This window comes from Scyliorhinus torazame, chromosome 4, assembly GCF_047496885.1.
Source record: "Scyliorhinus torazame isolate Kashiwa2021f chromosome 4, sScyTor2.1, whole genome shotgun sequence".
NCBI lineage: Eukaryota > Metazoa > Chordata > Chondrichthyes > Carcharhiniformes > Scyliorhinidae > Scyliorhinus > Scyliorhinus torazame.
Window position 1 is genome coordinate 112,849,690 of NC_092710.1, and position 19,752 is coordinate 112,869,441.

The window sequence follows — 19,752 nt, forward strand, 5'->3', positions numbered from 1 at the left end:
CAGCTTAGTGAAGAATTTGGCATGAGCCATCTCACTGGTTAACTCTTCACGCTTCGGGATCGGGTAGTGCTCCCGCATGATGTTGCGGTTTAGATCCTTGGGATCAATGCAAATGCGGAGCTCCCCTGATGGCTTCTTTACGCGGACCATGGAGCTGACCCAGTCTGTTGGCTCTGTGACCTTCGAGATGATGCCCTGGTTTTGGAGGTCCTGTAATTGCATCTTCAGGCCATCCCTGAGGAGAGCTGGCACCCGGCGTGGTGCATGAATTACAGGGGTGGCGTTCGGCTTGAGCAGGATTTTATATCGGTACGGGAGCGTGCCCATTCCATCGAATACGCTGTGGTACTGCGTGATAATGTCGTCTATGTCGGCTTGCAAGTTTCCATCAGGCGAGGCTGTCGCCGGTGATGATGACATGGTGTGGACTCGCTGAACCAGATTCAGGAGCTTGCAGGCTCGAGCACCGAGCAGGGACGCTCTGTCAGGCCCGACGATTTCAAACCGCACTGTTGCCCTGATCGCCTTGTTGGATACCCCTAGTTGACAGGAGCCACTGGCAGCTATGGCATTGCCATTGTAGTCAAGGAGCTGGCAGGCCGGTGGAAGAATGCTTGGTCGGGCCCGGATGGTGTCGAGGTCGGATTGTAAGATGAGGTTCGCTGATACGCCAGTGTCCAGTTTAAATCGGATGCGAGCATTGTTAACTGTGAGGACAGCACACCACTCGTCGTCGGGATCCACACTGAGGATCGAGAGGCGTTGCGCAGGTGTGGTGGAGGCAGCGCATGTGTGGTTATGATGCCCACCCGGTGTGGGGACTTGAGGCAGTCAGCATCAGGGTCTGTTGGGCTGTCGGGATTGGAATCTGGCATGCCTTGTTGTACTGATCGGATACTTCTGCGCCGCAGCTGGGGACGCTGGCTGCTGAGCGGTGGAGCGGATCCGCAGAGGGCTGCGTAGTGGCCAAGCTTACCACACTGGAGACATCGGTGTCCTCTTGCCGGACATTGCCGCTTTAAGTGGGCGGGGCCACAATTCGGCCACGTCATGATGCTGACGTCAGCGCGTTCCGTGCGCCATCGCGCATGCGCAATGCGGTCGACCGACGTACGCACCTGCGCAGTCGAGTTGTCGAGCTCGTCGTCCACTCGGTCGTGGCGCGCATGCGCAGGGACCCGGGAAAAGCGCGCGATACGGCCACTCTCCTCGATGCTCAGGCCCTGCATTTGTGCAATGGCCTGCACCCTTCCTGCCTTGTGGGAGGCCAGCTTTGCAGTTTCTGCCGCCCTGATGTGGGAGTAACGATTCTTGGCATGCTCATGGACAACGCACGTCTCGATAGCGACAGAGAGGGTCAACTGTTTTATTTTAAGGAGCTGCTGCCGCAGGGAGTCGGAGTGGACCCCGAAAACGATCTGATCCCGGATCATGGAATCAGACGTCGAGTCATAGTTACATGACTGCGCTAGGATGCGGAGATGGGTCAAGAAGGACTGAAAAGGTTCATCCTTACCCTGAAGCCTCTGCTGGAAGATGTACCGTTCAAAGCTCTCATTCACCTCAATGTCGCAGTGGCTGTCGAACTTCAGCAGGACTGTTTTGTTTACGCCATCATCGAACGTAAGCGAATTGTAGATATAGATTGCGTGGTCCCCCGCGGTGGAGAGAAATAGCGCGATCTTCCTGGCATCCGATGCTGCCTCGAGATCGGAGGCCTCGATGTACAAGAGGAACTTTTGCTTGAGGATTTTCCAGTTGGCGCCACGGTTGCCAGAGATGCAAAGTTGCGGAGGAGGCTGGATGTTTTCCATTTCGCTGGCTGGATGGCTGCTTGCTGGTCAATGCTGATTCACTCGAGGTAGGTCCGTCAAGATCAGTATCACTCTGGTACCATGATGTGTTAGGCAGGTTGGTTCGATGTGGACTGCACTCGATGCAGGGAAGTTAGAAACAGACGTCTAACACAGGAGAAGATCCAACACTGTTTTATTCAACTAGATGAACTGCTGTACATATTCAGCTGTGGGTCTACACTATACTGATCTGACTCGTGACTTTGCAGTAGCCTGACCAGACTTACTAGCTACCGCATGGTGTTTGCACTTGCTAGCTCGTGGACTCTGACTGTCTCAGTAGCTGGGTCCCGAGAGAGTGGGAAACCTAGTGCCCTCTGGCTTTATAGTGGTAGTGTCCTGTCTGGTGATTGGCTGTGCTGTGTTGTGTGCTTACTGGTCATCCTGTGTGTCAATCACTGCCTGTCTGCATCTCATTATATACATGCGTGGATATTATGACAATAGCCACTGAAGCACTGATTAAAGCACTTACAAATGAGTTGACATTTTTTATTGCTGTTTGGGGAGTGAGAGTGGGATAGCAATCTCTTCAAAATGGCTGAGATCTGCTTTTGAACATGGCTGTACAGACCTGCCTCTGTTTCCATGGTAATTGTTCTCATCAAAGGCCATTGACTTGAAGTTTCATGGTTTTCCTGTGGGAAATCCCGAGGGATATGTGTTTGTACTCTAAAAATCAATAAACATAATATATCAGCCTGCAACTTAAAGCAGCAAAAGGCAGACAATCCTTCATCACTGTCCATTTAATAAATATAGGGGTTGGCTAGGGTTTGGCAAGCAAGGCTCTATTAAATGAGCAAACATCTAATTGATCAGGAACTGGTACCCTGTACAAAGTGGGGGGGCTGTGAAAAGGTGGTTTTGCTGCCTGACATGGTTTAGAAACTTAGACCCTGTGACAGTTACACAATACAGTCAGTCTTCCACAGACTTGTTTGAGTGGTTCCTTGTCTACAGTCAGTCATCTCTTCTCAGAAATGTGTCGCAATAGGATGGAGAAAGATGGGGCTCAGGCAGCATTGCGCCCTCATTATTTTTATGCTACGCAGTGCAGCAGGAAATAGAGAGATTTCTCGGTGAAAACGTTTTTTCTCATTCATCTGCAATAAATAAATTTATTGATTTACAATTCTGCTGAGAGTGCAGCTCTCCCTCAGCACTGCCCATCCAACAGTGCAGCTCTCCCTCAGTACTGACCCTGTGACAGTGCAGCACTCCCTCAGGACTGACCCTCTGACAGTGCAGCTCTCCCTCAGCACTGCCCATCCAACAGTGCAGCTCTCCCTCAGTACTGACCCTGTGACAGTGCAGCACTCCCTCAGTACTGACCCTCTGACAGTGCAGCACTCCCTTAGCACTGACCCTCTGACAGTGCAGCACTCCCTCAGTACTGACTCTCTGACAGTGCAGATCTCCCTCAGTACTGATCCTCTGACAGTGCAGCTCTCCCTCAGCATTGCCCATCCAACAGTGCAGCACTCCCTCTGAAGTGTCCCTCTGATAGTGCAGCACTCCCTCAGTACTGACACTCTGACAGATCAGCACTACCTCAGAACTGACCATGTGACTGTGCAGCCCTCCCTCAGTACTGAGCCTCTGACAGTGCAGATCTCCCTCAGTACTGATCCTCTGACAGTGCAGCACTCCCTCAATACTAACCCTTTGACAGTGCAGCTCTCCCTCAGTACTGACCCTCTGACAGTGCAGCACTCCCTCAGTACTGACCCTCTGACAGTGCAGCCCTCCCTCAGTACTGACCCTCTGACAGTGCAGCACTCCCTCAATACTGACCCTTTGACAGTGCAGCTCTCCCTCAGTACTTAACCTCTGACAGTGGAGCACTGCCTCAGGACTGACCCTCTGACAGTGCAGCACTCCCTCAGTACTGACCCTCTGACAGTGCAGCCCTCCCTCAGTACTGACCCTCTGACAGTGCAGCTCTCCCTCAGTACTAATCCTCTGACAGATCAGCACTTCCTCAGTACTGACCCTCTGACAGTGCAGCCCTCCCTCAGTACTGACCCTCTGACATTGCAGCACTCCCTCAGTATTGACCCTCTGACAGTGCAGCCCTCCCTCAGTACTGAGCCTCTGACAGTGCAGATCTCCCTCAGTACTGATCCTCTGACAGTGCAGCTCTCCCTCAGTACTGATCCTCTGACAGATCAGCACTTCCTCAGTATTGACCCTCTGACAGTGCAGCACTCCCTCAGTACTGACCTGCTCACAGTGCAGCTCTCCCTCAGTACTGATCCTCTGACAGTGCAGCTCTCCCTCAGTACTGATCCTCTGACAGATCAGCACTTCCTCAGTATTGACCCTCTGACAGTGCAGCACTCCCTCAGTACTGACCTGCTGACAGTGCAGCACTCCCTTAGTACTGATCCTCTGACAGTGCAGCACTCCCTTAGTACTGGTCCTCTGACAGTGCAGCACTCCCTCAGTACTGACCCTGTGACAGTGCAGCTCTCCCTCAGTACTGATCCTCTGACAGATCAGCACTTCCTCTGTAATGACCCTCTGACAGTGCAGCACTTCCTCAGTATTGACCCTGTGACAGTGCAGCTCTCCCTCAGTACTGACCCTCTGACAGATCAGCACTACCTCAGAACTGACCCTGTGACAGTGCAGCTCTCCCTCAGTACTGACCCTCTGACAGTGCAGCTCTCCCTTAGTACTGACCCTCTGACAGTGCAGCGCTCCCTCAGTACTGACCCTCTGACAGTGCAGCGCTCCCTCAAGACTGACCCACTGACAGTGCAGCTCTCCCTCAGTACTGATCCTCTGACAGTGCAGCTCTCCCTCAGTACTGATCCTCTGACAGTGCAGCACTCCCTCAGTACTGACCCTCTGACAGTGCAGCACTCCCTCAGTACTGACCCTCTGACAGTGCAGCACTCCCTCAGTACTGACCCTGTGACAGATCAGCACTTCCTCAGTACTGACCCTCTGACAGTGCAGCACTCCCTCAGTACTGACCCTCTGACAGTGCAGCACTCCCTCAGTACTGACCCTTTGACAGTGCAGCTCTCCCTCAGTACTGACCCTCTGACAGTGCAGCACTCCCTCAGTACTGACCCTTTGACAGTGCAGCTCTCCCTCAGTACTGACCCTTTGACAGTGCAGCTCTCCCTCAGTACTAATCCTCTGACAGATCAGCACTTCCTCAGTACTGACCCTCTGACAGTGCAGCCCTCCCTCAGTACTGACCCTCTGACAGTGCAGCTCTCCCTCAGTACTGACCCTCTGACAGTGCAGCCCTCCCTCAGTACTGAGCCTCTGACAGTGCAGATCTCCCTCAGTACTGATCCTCTGACAGTGCAGCTCTCCCTCAGTACTGACACTCTGACAGTGCCGTTCTCCCTCAGTACTGACCCTCTGACACTGCAGCCCTCCCTCAGTACTGACCCTCTGACAGTGCAGCCCTCCCTCAGTACTGAGCCTCTGACAGTGCAGATCTCCCTCAGTACTGATCCTCTGACAGATCAGCACTTCCTCAGTATTGACCCTCTGACAGTGCAGCACTCCCTCAGTACTGATCTGCTGACAGTGCAGCACTCCCTTAGTACTGATCCTCTGACAGTGCAGCACTCCCTTAGTACTGGTCCTCTGACAGTGCAGCACTCCCTCAGTACTGACCCTGTGACAGTGCAGCTCTCCCTCAGTACTGATCCTCTGACAGATTAGCACTTCCTCTGTAATGACCCTCTGACAGTGCAGCACTTCCTCAGTATTGACCCTGTGACAGTGCAGCTCTCCCTCAGTACTGACCCTCTGACAGATCAGCACTACCTCAGAACTGACCCTGTGAAAGTGCAGCTCTCCCTCAGTACTGACCCTCTGACAGTGCAGCTCTCCCTCAGTACTGACCCTCTGACAGTGCAGCGCTCCCTCAGTACTGACCCTCTGACAGTGCAGCGCTCCCTCAGTACTGACCCACTGACAGTGCAGCTCTCCCTCAGTACTGATCCTCTGACACTGCAGCACTCCCTCAGTACTGACCCTCTGACAGTGCAGCACTCCCTCAGTACTGACCCACTGACAGTGCAGCTCTCCCTCAGTACTGATCCTCTGACACTGCAGCACTCCCTCAGTACTGACCCTCTGACAGTGCAGCACTCCCTCAGTACTGACCCTCTGACAGTGCAGCACTCCCTCAGTGTTGACCCTGTGACAGTGCAGCTCTCCCTCAGTACTGACCCTCTGACAGATCAGCACTACCTCAGAACTGACCCTGTGACAGTGCAGCTCTCCCTCAGTACTGACCCTCTGACAGTGCAGCTCTCCCTCAGTACTGACCCTCTGACAGTGCAGCGCTCCCTCAGTACTGACCCTCTGACAGTGCAGCGCTCCCTCAGTACTGACCCACTGACAGTGCAGCTCTCCCTCAGTACTGATCCTCTGACACTGCAGCACTCCCTCAGTACTGACCCTCTGACAGATCAGCACTCCCTCAGTACTGATCCTCTGACAGTGCAGCTCCCGCTCAGTACTGATCCTCTGACAGTGCAGCACTCCCTCAGTACTGACCCTGTGACAGATCAGCACTTCCTCAGTACTGACCCTCTGACAGTGCAGCACTCCCTCAGTACTGACCTGCTGACAGTGCAGCACTTTCTCAGTACCGAACCTCTGACATTGCAGCACTCCCTCAGTACTGACCATCTGACAGTGCAGCACTCCCTCAGTACTGACCCTCTGACAGTGCAGCACTCCCTCAGTACTGACCCTCTGATAGTGCAGCACACCCTCAGCACTGACCCTCTGACAGTGCAGCTCTCCCTCAGCACTGACTCTCTGACAGTGCAGCTCTCCCTCAGTACTGCCCCTCTGACAGTGCAGCACTTTCTCAGTACCGACCCTCTGACAGCCCAACCCTTGGCCACCGCCTGTCCGCCCCCTCTGACAATGCAGCACTCCCTCAGTACTGACCCTGTGACAGTGCAGCTCTCCATCAGTACTGACCCTCTGACAGTGCAGCACTCCCTCAGTACTTACCCTCTGACAGTGCAGCGCTCCCTCAATATTGACCCACTGACAGTGCAGCTCTCCCTCAGTACTGACCCTCTGACAGTGCAGCTCGCCCTCAGTACTGACCCTCTGACAGTGCAGCTCTCCCTCAGTACTGACCCTCTGACAGTGCAGCTCTCCCTCAGTACTGACCCTCTGACAGTGCAGCACTCCCTCAGTACTGACCCTCTGACAGTGCAGCTCTCCCTCAGTACTGACCCTGTGACAGTGCAGCACTCCCTCAGTACTGACCCTCTGACAGTGCAGCTCTCCCTCAGTACTGACCCTCTGACAGTGCAGCACTCCCTCAGTACTGACCCTTTGACAGTGCAGCTCTCCCTCAGTACTGACCCTTTGACAGTGCAGCTCTCCCTCAGTACTGACCCTCTGACAGTGCAGCTCTCCCTCAGTACTAATCCTCTGACAGATCAGCACTTCCTCAGTACTGACCCTCTGACAGTGCAGCCCTCCCTCAGTACTGACCCTCTGACAGTGCAGCCCTCCCTCAGTACTGAGCCTCTGACAGTGCAGATCTCCCTCAGTACTGATCCTCTGACAGTGCAGCTCTCCCTCAGTACTGATCCTCTGACAGTGCAGCTCTCCCTCAGTACTGATCCTCTGACAGTGCAGCTCTCCCTCAGTACTGATCCTCTGACAGTGCAGATCTCCCTCAGTACTGATCCTCTGACAGTGCAGCTCTCCCTCAGTACTGATCCTCTGACAGATCAGCACTTCCTCAGTATTGGCCCTCTGACAGTGCAGCACTCCTTCAGTACTGACCTGCTGACAGTGCAGCTCTCCCTCAGTACTGATCCTCTGACAGTGCAGCACTCCCTCAGTACTGATCCTCTGACAGTGCAGCTCTCCCTCAGTACTGATCCTCTGACAGATCAGCACTTCCTCAGTATTGGCCCTCTGACAGTGCAGCACTCCCTCAGTACTGACCTGCTGACAGTGCAGCTCTCCCTCAGTACTGATCCTCTGACAGTGCAGCACTCCCTTAGTACTGATCCTCTGACAGTGCAGCACTCCCTTAATACTGATCCTCTGACAGTGCAGCACTCCCTTAGTACTGGTCCTCTGACAGTGCAGCACTCATTCAGTACTGACCCTGTGACAGTGCAGCTCTCCCTCAGTACTGATCCTCTGACAGATCAGCACTTCCTCTGTAATGACCCTCTGACAGTGCAGCACTTCCTCAGTATTGACCCTGTGACAGTGCAGCTCTCCCTCAGTACTGACCCTCTGACAGATCAGCACTACCTCAGAACTGACCCTGTGACAGTGCAGCTCTCCCTCAGTACTGACCCTCTGACAGTGCAGCTCTCCCTCAGTACTGACCCTCTGACAGTGCAGCGCTCCCTCAGTACTGACCCTCTGACAGTGCAGCGCTCCCTCAGTACTGACCCACTGACAGTGCAGCTCTCCCTCAGTACTGATCCTCTGACACTGCAGCACTCCCTCAGTACTGACCCTCTGACAGTGCAGCACTCCCTCAGTACTGACCCACTGACAGTGCAGCTCTCCCTCAGTACTGATCCTCTGACACTGCAGCACTCCCTCAGTACTGACCCTCTGACAGTGCAGCACTCCCTCAGTACTGACCCTCTGACAGTGCAGCACTCCCTCAGTATTGACCCTGTGACAGTGCAGCTCCTGCTCAGTACTGACCCTCTGACAGATCAGCACTACCTCAGAACTGACCCTGTGACAGTGCAGCTCTCCCTCAGTACTGACCCTCTGACAGTGCAGCTCTCCCTCAGTACTGACCCTCTGACAGTGCAGCGCTCCCTCAGTACTGACCCTCTGACAGTGCAGCGCTCCCTCAGTACTGACCCACTGACAGTGCAGCTCTCCCTCAGTACTGATCCTCTGACACTGCAGCACTCCCTCAGTACTGACCCTCTGACAGATCAGCACTCCCTCAGTACTGATCCTCTGACAGTGCAGCTCTCCCTCAGTACTGATCCTCTGACAGTGCAGCACTCCCTCAGTACTGACCCTGTGACAGATCAGCACTTCCTCAGTACTGACCCTCTGACAGTGCAGCACTCCCTCAGTACTGACCTGCTGACAGTGCAGCACTTTCTCAGTACCGAACCTCTGACATTGCAGCACTCCCTCAGTACTGACCATCTGACAGTGCAGCACTCCCTCAGTACTGACCCTCTGACAGTGCAGCACTCCCTCAGTACTGACCCTCTGATAGTGCAGCACACCCTCAGCACTGACCCTCTGACAGTGCAGCTCTCCCTCAGCACTGACTCTCTGACAGTGCAGCACTCCCTCAGTACCGACTCTCTGACAGTGCAGCTCTCCCTCAGTACTGCCCCTCTGACAGTGCAGCACTTTCTCAGTACCGACCCTCTGACAGCCCAACCCTTGGCCACCGCCTGTCCGCCCCCTCTGACAATGCAGCACTCCCTCAATATTGACCCACTGACAGTGCAGCTCTCCCTCAGTACTGACCCTCTGACAGTGCAGCTCGCCCTCAGTACTGACCCTCTGACAGTGCAGCTCTCCCTCAGTACTGACCCTCTGACAGTGCAGCTCTCCCTCAGTACTGACCCTCTGACAGTGCAGCACTCCCTCAGTACTGACCCTCTGACAGTGCAGCTCTCCCTCAGTACTGACCCTGTGACAGTGCAGCACTCCCTCAGTACTGACCCTCTGACAGTGCAGCTCTCCCTCAGTACTGACCCTCTGACAGTGCAGCACTCCCCCAGTACTGACCCTTTGACAGTGCAGCTCTCCCTCAGTACTGAACCTTTGACAGTGCAGCTCTCCCTCAGTACTGACCCTCTGACAGTGCAGCTCTCCCTCAGTACTAATCCTCTGACAGATCAGCACTTCCTCAGTACTGACCCTCTGACAGTGCAGCCCTCCCTCAGTACTGACCCTCTGACAGTGCAGCCCTCCCTCAGTACTGAGCCTCTGACAGTGCAGATCTCCCTCAGTACTGATCCTCTGACAGTGCAGCTCTCCCTCAGTACTGATCCTCTGACAGATCAGCACTTCCTCAGTATTGGCCCTCTGACAGTGCAGCACTCCCTCAGTACTGACCTGCTGACAGTGCAGCTCTCCCTCAGTACTGATCCTCTGACAGTGCAGCACTCCCTCAGTACTGATCCTCTGACAGTGCAGCTCTCCCTCAGTACTGATCCTCTGACAGTGCAGCACTCCCTCAGTACTGACCTGCTGACAGTGCAGCTCTCCCTCAGTACTGATCCTCTGACAGTGCAGCACTCCCTTAGTACTGATCCTCTGACAGTGCAGCACTCCCTTAATACTGATCCTCTGACAGTGCAGCACTCCCTTAGTACTGGTCCTCTGACAGTGCAGCACTCACTCAGTACTGACCCTGTGACAGTGCAGCTCTCCCTCAGTACTGATCCTCTGACAGATCAGCACTTCCTCTGTAATGACCCTCTGACAGTGCAGCACTTCCTCAGTATTGACCCTGTGACAGTGCAGCTCTCCCTCAGTACTGACCCTCTGAAAGTGCAGCCCTCCCTCAGTACTGAGCCTCTGACAGTGCAGATCTCCCTCAGTACTGATCCTCTGACAGTGCAGCTCTCCCTCAGTACTGACACTCTGACAGTGCAGCTCTCCCTCAGTACTGACTATCTGACAGTGCAGCGCTCCCTCAGTACTGACCCTCTGACAGTGCAGCCCTCCCTCAGTACTGAGCCTCTGACAGTGCAGATCTCCCTCAGTACTGATCCTCTGACAGATCAGCACTTCCTCAGTATTGACCCTCTGACAGTGCAGCACTCCCTTAGTACTGATCCTCTGACAGTGCAGCACTCCCTTAGTACTGATCCTCTGACAGTGCAGCACTCCCTTAGTACTGTTCCTCTGACAGTGCAGCACTCCCTCAGTACTGACCCTGTGACAGTGCAGCTCTCCCTCAGTACTGATCCTCTGACAGATTAGCACTTCCTCTGTAATGACCCTCTGACAGTGCAGCACTTCCTCAGTATTGACCCTGTGACAGTGCAGCTCTCCCTCAGTACTGACCCTCTGACAGATCAGCACTACCTCAGAACTGACCCTGTGACAGTGCAGCTCTCCCTCAGTACTGACCCTCTGACAGTGCAGCTCTCCCTCAGTACTGACCCTCTGACAGTGCAGCGCTCCCTCAGTACTGACCCTCTGACAGTGCAGCGCTCCCTCAGTACTGACCCACTGACAGTGCAGCTCTCCCTCAGTACTGATCCTCTGACACTGCAGCACTCCCTCAGTACTGACCCTCTGACAGTGCAGCACTCCCTCAGTACTGACCCACTGACAGTGCAGCTCTCCCTCAGTACTGATCCTCTGACACTGCAGCACTCCCTCAGTACTGACCCTCTGACAGTGCAGCACTCCCTCAGTACTGACCCTCTGACAGTGCAGCACTCCCTCAGTATTGACCCTGTGACAGTGCAGCTCTCCCTCAGTACTGACCCTCTGACAGATCAGCACTACCTCAGAACTGACCCTGTGACAGTGCAGCTCTCCCTCAGTACTGACCCTCTGACAGTGCAGCTCTCCCTCAGTACTGACCCTCTGACAGTGCAGCGCTCCCTCAGTACTGACCCTCTGACAGTGCAGCGCTCCCTCAGTACTGACCCACTGACAGTGCAGCTCTCCCTCAGTACTGATCCTCTGACACTGCAGCACTCCCTCAGTACTGACCCTCTGACAGATCAGCACTCCCTCAGTACTGATCCTCTGACAGTGCAGCTCTCCCTCAGTACTGATCCTCTGACAGTGCAGCACTCCCTCAGTACTGACCCTGTGACAGATCAGCACTTCCTCAGTACTGACCCTCTGACAGTGCAGCACTCCCTCAGTACTGACCTGCTGACAGTGCAGCACTTTCTCAGTACCGACCCTCTGACAGTGCAGCACTCCCTCAGTACTGACCCTCTGACAGTGCAGCACTCCCTCAGTACTGACCCTCTGACAGTGCAGCACTCCCTCAGTACTGACCCTCTGATAGTGCAGCACTCCCTCAGCACTGACCCTCTGACAGTGCAGCTCTCCCTCAGCACTGACTCTCTGACAGTGCAGCACTCCCTCAGTACCGACCCTCTGACAGTGCAGCTCTCCCTCAGTACTGCCCCTCTGACAGTGCAGCACTTTCTCAGTACCGACCCTCTGACAGCCCAACCCTTGGCCACCGCCTGTCCGCCCCCTCTGACAATGCAGCACTCCCTCAGTACTGACCCTGTGACAGTGCAGCTCTCCATCAGTACTGACCCTCTGACAGTGCAGCACTCCCTCAGTACTTACCCTCTGACAGTGCAGCGCTCCCTCAATATTGACCCACTGACAGTGCAGCTCTCCCTCAGTACTGACCCTCTGACAGTGCAGCTCGCCCTCAGTACTGACCCTCTGACAGTGCAGCTCTCCCTCAGTACTGACCCTCTGACAGTGCAGCTCTCCCTCAGTACTGACCCTCTGACAGTGCAGCACTCCCTCAGTACTGACCCTCTGACAGTGCAGCACTCCCTCAGTACTGACCTGCTGACAGTGCAGCACTCCCTTAGTACTGATCCTCTGACAGTGCAGCACTCCCTTAGTACTGGTCCTCTGACAGTGCAGCACTCACTCAGTACTGACCCTGTGACAGTGCAGCTCTCCCTCAGTACTGATCCTCTGACAGATCAGCACTTCCTCTGTAATGACCCTCTGACAGTGCAGCACTTCCTCAGTATTGACCCTGTGACAGTGCAGCTCTCCCTCAGTACTGACCCTCTGACAGATCAGCACTACCTCAGAACTGACCCTGTGACAGTGCAGCTCTCCCTCAGTACTGACCCTCTGACAGTGCAGCTCTCCCTCAGTACTGACCCTCTGACAGTGCAGCGCTCCCTCAGTACTGACCCGCTGACAGTGCAGCGCTCCCTCAGTACTGACCCACTGACAGTGCAGCTCTCCCTCAGTACTGATCCTCTGACAGTGCTGCTCTCCCTCAGTACTGATCCTCTGACAGTGCAGCACTCCCTCAGTACTGACCCTGTGACAGATCAGCACTTCCTCAGTACTGACCCTCAGACAGTGCAGCACTCCCTCAGTACTGACCCTCTGACAGTGCAGCACTCCCTCAGTACTGACCCTTTGACAGTGCAGCTCTCCCTCAGTACTGACCCTCTGACAGTGCAGCACTCCCTCAGTACTGACCCTTTGACAGTGCAGCTCTCCCTCAGTACTGACCTTTTGACAGTGCAGCTCTCCCTCAGTACTGACCCTCTGACAGTGCAGCTCTCCCTCAGTACTAATCCTCTGACAGATCAGCACTTCCTCAGTACTGACCCTCTGACAGTGCAGCCCTCCCTCAGTACTGACCCTCTGACAGTGCAGCTCTCCCTCAGTACTGACCCTCTGACAGTGCAGCCCTCCCTCAGTACTGAGCCTCTGACAGTACAGATCTCCCTCAGTACTGATGCTCTGACAGATCAGCACTTCCTCAGTATTGACCCTCTGACAGTGCAGCACTCCCTTAGTACTGATCATCTGACAGTGCAGCACTCCCTTAGTACTGATCCTCTGACAGTGCAGCACTCCCTTAGTACAGGTCCTCTGACAGTGCAGCACTCCCTCAGTACTGACCCTGTGACAGTGCAGCTCTCCCTCAGTACTGATCCTCTGACAGATTAGCACTTCCTCTGTAATGACCCTCTGACAGTGCAGCACTTCCTCAGTATTGACCCTGTGACAGTGCAGCTCTCCCTCAGTACTGACCCTCTGACAGATCAGCACTACCTCAGAACTGACCCTGTGACAGTGCAGCTCTCCCTCAGTACTGACCCTCTGACAGTGCAGCTCTCCCTCAGTACTGACCCTCTGACAGTGCAGCGCTCCCTCAGTACTGACCCTCTGACAGTGCAGCGCTCCCTCAGTACTGACCCACTGACAGTGCAGCTCTCCCTCAGTACTGATCCTCTGGCACTGCAGCACTCCCTCAGTACTGACCCTCTGACAGTGCAGCACTCCCTCAGTACTGACCCACTGACAGTGCAGCTCTCCCTCAGTACTGATCCTCTGACACTGCAGCACTCCCTCAGTACTGACCCTCTGACAGTGCAGCACTCCCTCAGTACTGACCCTCTGACAGTGCAGCACTCCCTCAGTATTGACCCTATGACAGTGCAGCTCTCCCTCAGTACTGACCCTCTGACAGATCAGCACTACCTCAGAACTGACCCTGTGACAGTGCAGCTCTCCCTCAGTACTGACCCTCTGACAGTGCAGCTCTCCCTCAGTACTGACCCTCTGACAGTGCAGCGCTCCCTCAGTACTGACCCTCTGACAGTGCAGCGCTCCCTCAGTACTGACCCACTGACAGTGCAGCTCTCCCTCAGTACTGATCCTCTGACACTGCAGCACTCCCTCAGTACTGACCCTCTGACAGATCAGCACTCCCTCAGTACTGATCCTCTGACAGTGCAGCTCTCCCTCAGTACTGATCCTCTGACAGTGCAGCACTCCCTCAGTACTGACACTGTGACAGATCAGCACTTCCTCAGTACTGACCCTCTGACAGTGCAGCACTCCCTCAGTACTGACCTGCTGACAGTGCAGCACTTTCTCAGTACCGACCCTCTGACAGTGCAGCACTCCCTCAGTACTGACCCTCTGACAGTGCAGCACTCCCTCAGTACTGACCCTCTGACAGTGCAGCACTCCCTCAGTACTGACCCTCTGATAGTGCAGCACTCCCTCAGCACTGACCCTCTGACAGTGCTGCTCTCCCTCAGTACTGACACTCTGACAGTGCAGCACTTTCTCAGTACCGACCCTCTGACAGCCCAACCCTTGGCCACCGCCTGTCCGCCCCCTCTGACAATGCAGCACTCCCTCAGTACTGACCCTGTGACAGTGCAGCTCTCCCTCAGTACTGACCCTCTGACAGTGCAGCACTCCCTCAGTACTTACCCTCTGACAGTGCAGCTCTCCCTCAGTACTGATCCTCTGACAGATCAGCACTTCCTCAGTATTGACCCTCTGACAGTGCAGCACTCCCTCAGTACTGACCTGCTGACAGTGCAGCACTCCCTTAGTACTGATCCTCTGACAGTGCAGCACTCCCTTAGTACTGGTCCTCTGACAGTGCAGCACTCACTCAGTACTGACCCTGTGACAGTGCAGCTCTCCCTCAGTACTGATCCTCTGACAGATCAGCACTTCCTCTGTAATGACCCTCTGACAGTGCAGCACTTCCTCAGTATTGACCCTGTGACAGTGCAGCTCTCCCTCAGTACTGACCCTCTGACAGATCAGCACTACCTCAGAACTGACCCTGTGACAGTGCAGCTCTCCCTCAGTACTGACCCTCTGACAGTGCAGCTCTCCCTCAGTACTGACCCTCTGACAGTGCAGCGCTCCCTCAGTACTGACCCGCTGACAGTGCAGCGCTCCCTCAGTACTGACCCACTGACAGTGCAGCTCTCCCTCAGTACTGATCCTCTGACAGTGCAGCTCTCCCTCAGTACTGATCCTCTGACAGTGCAGCACTCCCTCAGTACTGACCCTGTGACAGATCAGCACTTCCTCAGTACTGACCCTCAGACAGTGCAGCACTCCCTCAGTACTGACCCTCTGACAGTGCAGCACTCCCTCAGTACTGACCCTTTGACAGTGCAGCTCTCCCTCAGTACTGACCCTCTGACAGTGCAGCACTCCCTCAGTACTGACCCTTTGACAGTGCAGCTCTCCCTCAGTACTGACCTTTTGACAGTGCAGCTCTCCCTCAGTACTGACCCTCTGACAGTGCAGCTCTCCCTCAGTACTAATCCTCTGACAGATCAGCACTTCCTCAGTACTGACCCTCTGACAGTGCAGCCCTCCCTCAGTACTGACCCTCTGACAGTGCAGCTCTCCCTCAGTACTGACCCTCTGACAGTGCAGCCCTCCCTCAGTACTGAGCCTCTGACAGTACAGATCTCCCTCAGTACTGATCCTCTGACAGTGCAGCTCTCCCTCAGTACTGACACTCTGACGGTGCAGCTCTCCCTCAGTACTGACCCTCTGACCGTGCAGCCCTCCCTCAGTACTGACCCTCTGACAGTGCAGCCCTCCCTCAGTACTGAGCCTCTGACAGTGCAGATCTCCCTCAGTACTGATGCTCTGACAGATCAGCACTTCCTCAGTATTGACCCTCTGACAGTGCAGCACTCCCTTAGTACTGATCATCTGACAGTGCAGCACTCCCTTAGTACTGATCCTCTGACAGTGCAGCACTCCCTTAGTACAGGTCCTCTGACAGTGCAGCACTCCCTCAGTACTGACCCTGTGACAGTGCAGCTCTCCCTCAGTACTGATCCTCTGACAGATTAGCACTTCCTCTGTAATGACCCTCTGACAGTGCAGCACTTCCTCAGTATTGACCCTGTGACAGTGCAGCTCTCCCTCAGTACTGACCCTCTGACAGATCAGCACTACCTCAGAACTGACCCTGTGACAGTGCAGCTCTCCCTCAGTACTGACCCTCTGACAGTGCAGCTCTCCCTCAGTACTGACCCTCTGACAGTGCAGCGCTCCCTCAGTACTGACCCTCTGACAGTGCAGCGCTCCCTCAGTACTGACCCACTGACAGTGCAGCTCTCCCTCAGTACTGATCCTCTGGCACTGCAGCACTCCCTCAGTACTGACCCTCTGACAGTGCAGCACTCCCTCAGTACTGACCCACTGACAGTGCAGCTCTCCCTCAGTACTGATCCTCTGACACTGCAGCACTCCCTCAGTACTGACCCTCTGACAGTGCAGCACTCCCTCAGTACTGACCCTCTGACAGTGCAGCACTCCCTCAGTATTGACCCTGTGACAGTGCAGCTCTCCCTCAGTACTGACCCTCTGACAGATCAGCACTACCTCAGAACTGACCCTGTGACAGTGCAGCTCTCCCTCAGTACTGACCCTCTGACAGTGCAGCTCTCCCTCAGTACTGACCCTCTGACAGTGCAGCGCTCCCTCAGTACTGACCCTCTGACAGTGCAGCGCTCCCTCAGTACTGACCCACTGACAGTGCAGCTCTCCCTCAGTACTGATCCTCTGACACTGCAGCACTCCCTCAGTACTGACCCTCTGACAGATCAGCACTCCCTCAGTACTGATCCTCTGACAGTGCAGCTCTCCCTCAGTACTGATCCTCTGACAGTGCAGCACTCCCTCAGTACTGACACTGTGACAGATCAGCACTTCCTCAGTACTGACCCTCTGACAGTGCAGCACTCCCTCAGTACTGACCTGCTGACAGTGCAGCACTTTCTCAGTACCGACCCTCTGACAGTGCAGCACTCCCTCAGTACTGACCCTCTGACAGTGCAGCACTCCCTCAGTACTGACCCTCTGACAGTGCAGCACTCCCTCAGTACTGACCCTCTGATAGTGCAGCACTCCCTCAGCACTGACCCTCTGACAGTGCTGCTCTCCCTCAGTACTGACCCTCTGACAGTGCAGCACTTTCTCAGTACCGACCCTCTGACAGCCCAACCCTTGGCCACCGCCTGTCCGCCCCCTCTGACAATGCAGCACTCCCTCAGTACTGACCCTGTGACAGTGCAGCTCTCCCTCAGTACTGACCCTCTGACAGTGCAGCACTCCCTCAGTACTTACCCTCTGACAGTGCAGCGCTCCCTCAGTACTGACCCTCTGACAGTGCAGCTCTCCCTCAGTACTGACCCTCTGACAGTGCAGCTCTCCCTCAGTACTGACCATCTGACAGTGCAGCTCTCCCTCAGTACTGGCCCTCTGACAGTGCAGCACTCCCTCAGTATTGACCCTGTGACAGTGCAGCTCTCCCTCAGTACTGACCCTCTGACAGATCAGCACTACCTCAGAACTGACCCTGTGACAGTGCAGCTCTCCCTCAGTACTGACCCTCTGACAGTGCAGCTCTCCCTCAGTACTGACCCTCTGACAGTGCAGCGCTCCCTCAGTACTGACCCGCTGACAGTGCAGCACTCCCTCAGTACTGACCCTCTGACAGTGCAGCTCCCCTCAGTACTGACCCTGTGACAGTGCAGCACTCCCTCAGTACTGACCCTCTGACAGTGCAGCGCTCCCTCAGTACTGACCCTCTGACAGTGCAGCTCTCCCACAGTACTGACCCTTTGACAGTGCAGCTCTCCCTCAGTACTGACCCACTGACAGTGCAGCTCTCCCTCAGTACTGATCCTCTGACACTGCAGCACTCCCTCAGTACTGACCCTCTGACAGATCAGCACTCCCTCAGTACTGATCCTCTGACAGTGCAGCTCTCCCTCAGTACTGATCCTCTGACAGTGCAGCACTCCCTCAGTACTGATACTGTGACAGATCAGCACTTCCTCAGTACTGACCCTCTGACAGTGCAGCACTCCCTCAGTACTGACCTGCTGACAGTGCAGCACTTTCTCAGTACCGACCCTCTGACAGTGCAGCACTCCCTCAGTACTGACCCTCTGACAGTGCAGCACTCCCTCAGTACTGACCCTCTGACAGTGCAGCACTCCCTCAGTACTGACCCTCTGATAGAGCAGCACTCCCTCAGCACTGACCCTCTGACAGTGCTGCTCTCCCTCAGTACTGACCCTCTGACAGTGCAGCACTTTCTCAGTACCGACCCTCTGACAGCCCAACCCTTGGCCACCGCCTGTCCGCCCCCTCTGACAATGCAGCACTCCCTCAGTACTGACCCTGTGACAGTGCAGCTCTCCCTCAGTACTGACCCTCTGACAGTGCAGCACTCCCTCAGTACTTACCCTCTGACAGTGCAGCTCTCCCTCAGTACTGATCCTCTGACAGATCAGCACTTCCTCAGTATTGACCCTCTGACAGTGCAGCACTCCCTCAGTACTGACCTGCTGACAGTGCAGCACTCCCTTAGTACTGATCCTCTGACAGTGCAGCACTCCCTTTGTACTGGTCCTCTGACAGTGCAGCACTCACTCAGTACTGACCCTGTGACAGTGCAGCTCTCCCTCAGTACTGATCCTCTGACAGATCAGCACTTCCTCTGTAATGACCCTCTGACAGTGCAGCTCTCCCTCAGTACTGACCCTCTGACAGATCAGCACTACCTCAGAACTGACCCTGTGACAGTGCAGCTCTCCCTCAGTACTGACCCTCTGACAGTGCAGCTCTCCCTCAGTACTGACCCTCTGACAGTGCAGCGCTCCCTCAGTACTGACCCGCTGACAGTGCAGCGCTCCCTCAGTACTGACCCACTGACAGTGCAGCTCTCCCTCAGTACTGATCCTCTGACAGTGCAGCTCTCCCTCAGTACTGATCCTCTGACAGTGCAGCACTCCCTCAGTACTGACCCTGTGACAGATCAGCACTTCCTCAGTACTGACCCTCAGACAGTGCAGCACTCCCTCAGTACTGACCCTCTGACAGTGCAGCACTCCCTCAGTACTGACCCTTTGACAGTGCAGCTCTCCCTCAGTACTGACCCTCTGACAGTGCAGCACTCCCTCAGTACTGACCCTTTGACAGTGCAGCTCTCCCTCAGTACTGACCTTTTGACAGTGCAGCTCTCCCTCAGTACTGACCCTCTGACAGTGCAGCTCTCCCTCAGTACTAATCCTCTGACAGATCAGCACTTCCTCAGTACTGACCCTCTGACAGTGCAGCCCTCCCTCAGTACTGACCCTCTGACAGTGCAGCTCTCCCTCAGTACTGACCCTCTGACAGTGCAGCCCTCCCTCAGTACTGAGCCTCTGACAGTACAGATCTCCCTCAGTACTGATCCTCTGACAGTGCAGCTCTCCCTCAGTACTGACACTCTGACGGTGCAGCTCTCCCTCAGTACTGACCCTCTGACCGTGCAGCCCTCCCTCAGTACTGACCCTCTGACAGTGCAGCCCTCCCTCAGTACTGAGCCTCTGACAGTGCAGATCTCCCTCAG

At 55.2% G+C, this 19,752-nt stretch overlaps 1 long non-coding RNA gene across 1 annotated transcript in view; it reads left to right on the top strand.

The window, feature by feature from the left end:
* The first annotated feature begins 1,621 nt into the window (after positions 1 to 1,621).
* Positions 1,622 to 19,752, top strand: part of LOC140411624 (uncharacterized) — a 39,876-nt gene continuing 21,745 nt past the window's right edge. The window contains exon 1 of the long non-coding RNA XR_011940903.1: positions 1,622 to 1,861. This is a non-coding gene — a long non-coding RNA (uncharacterized lncRNA). The remainder of the gene's footprint in view (positions 1,862 to 19,752) is intronic.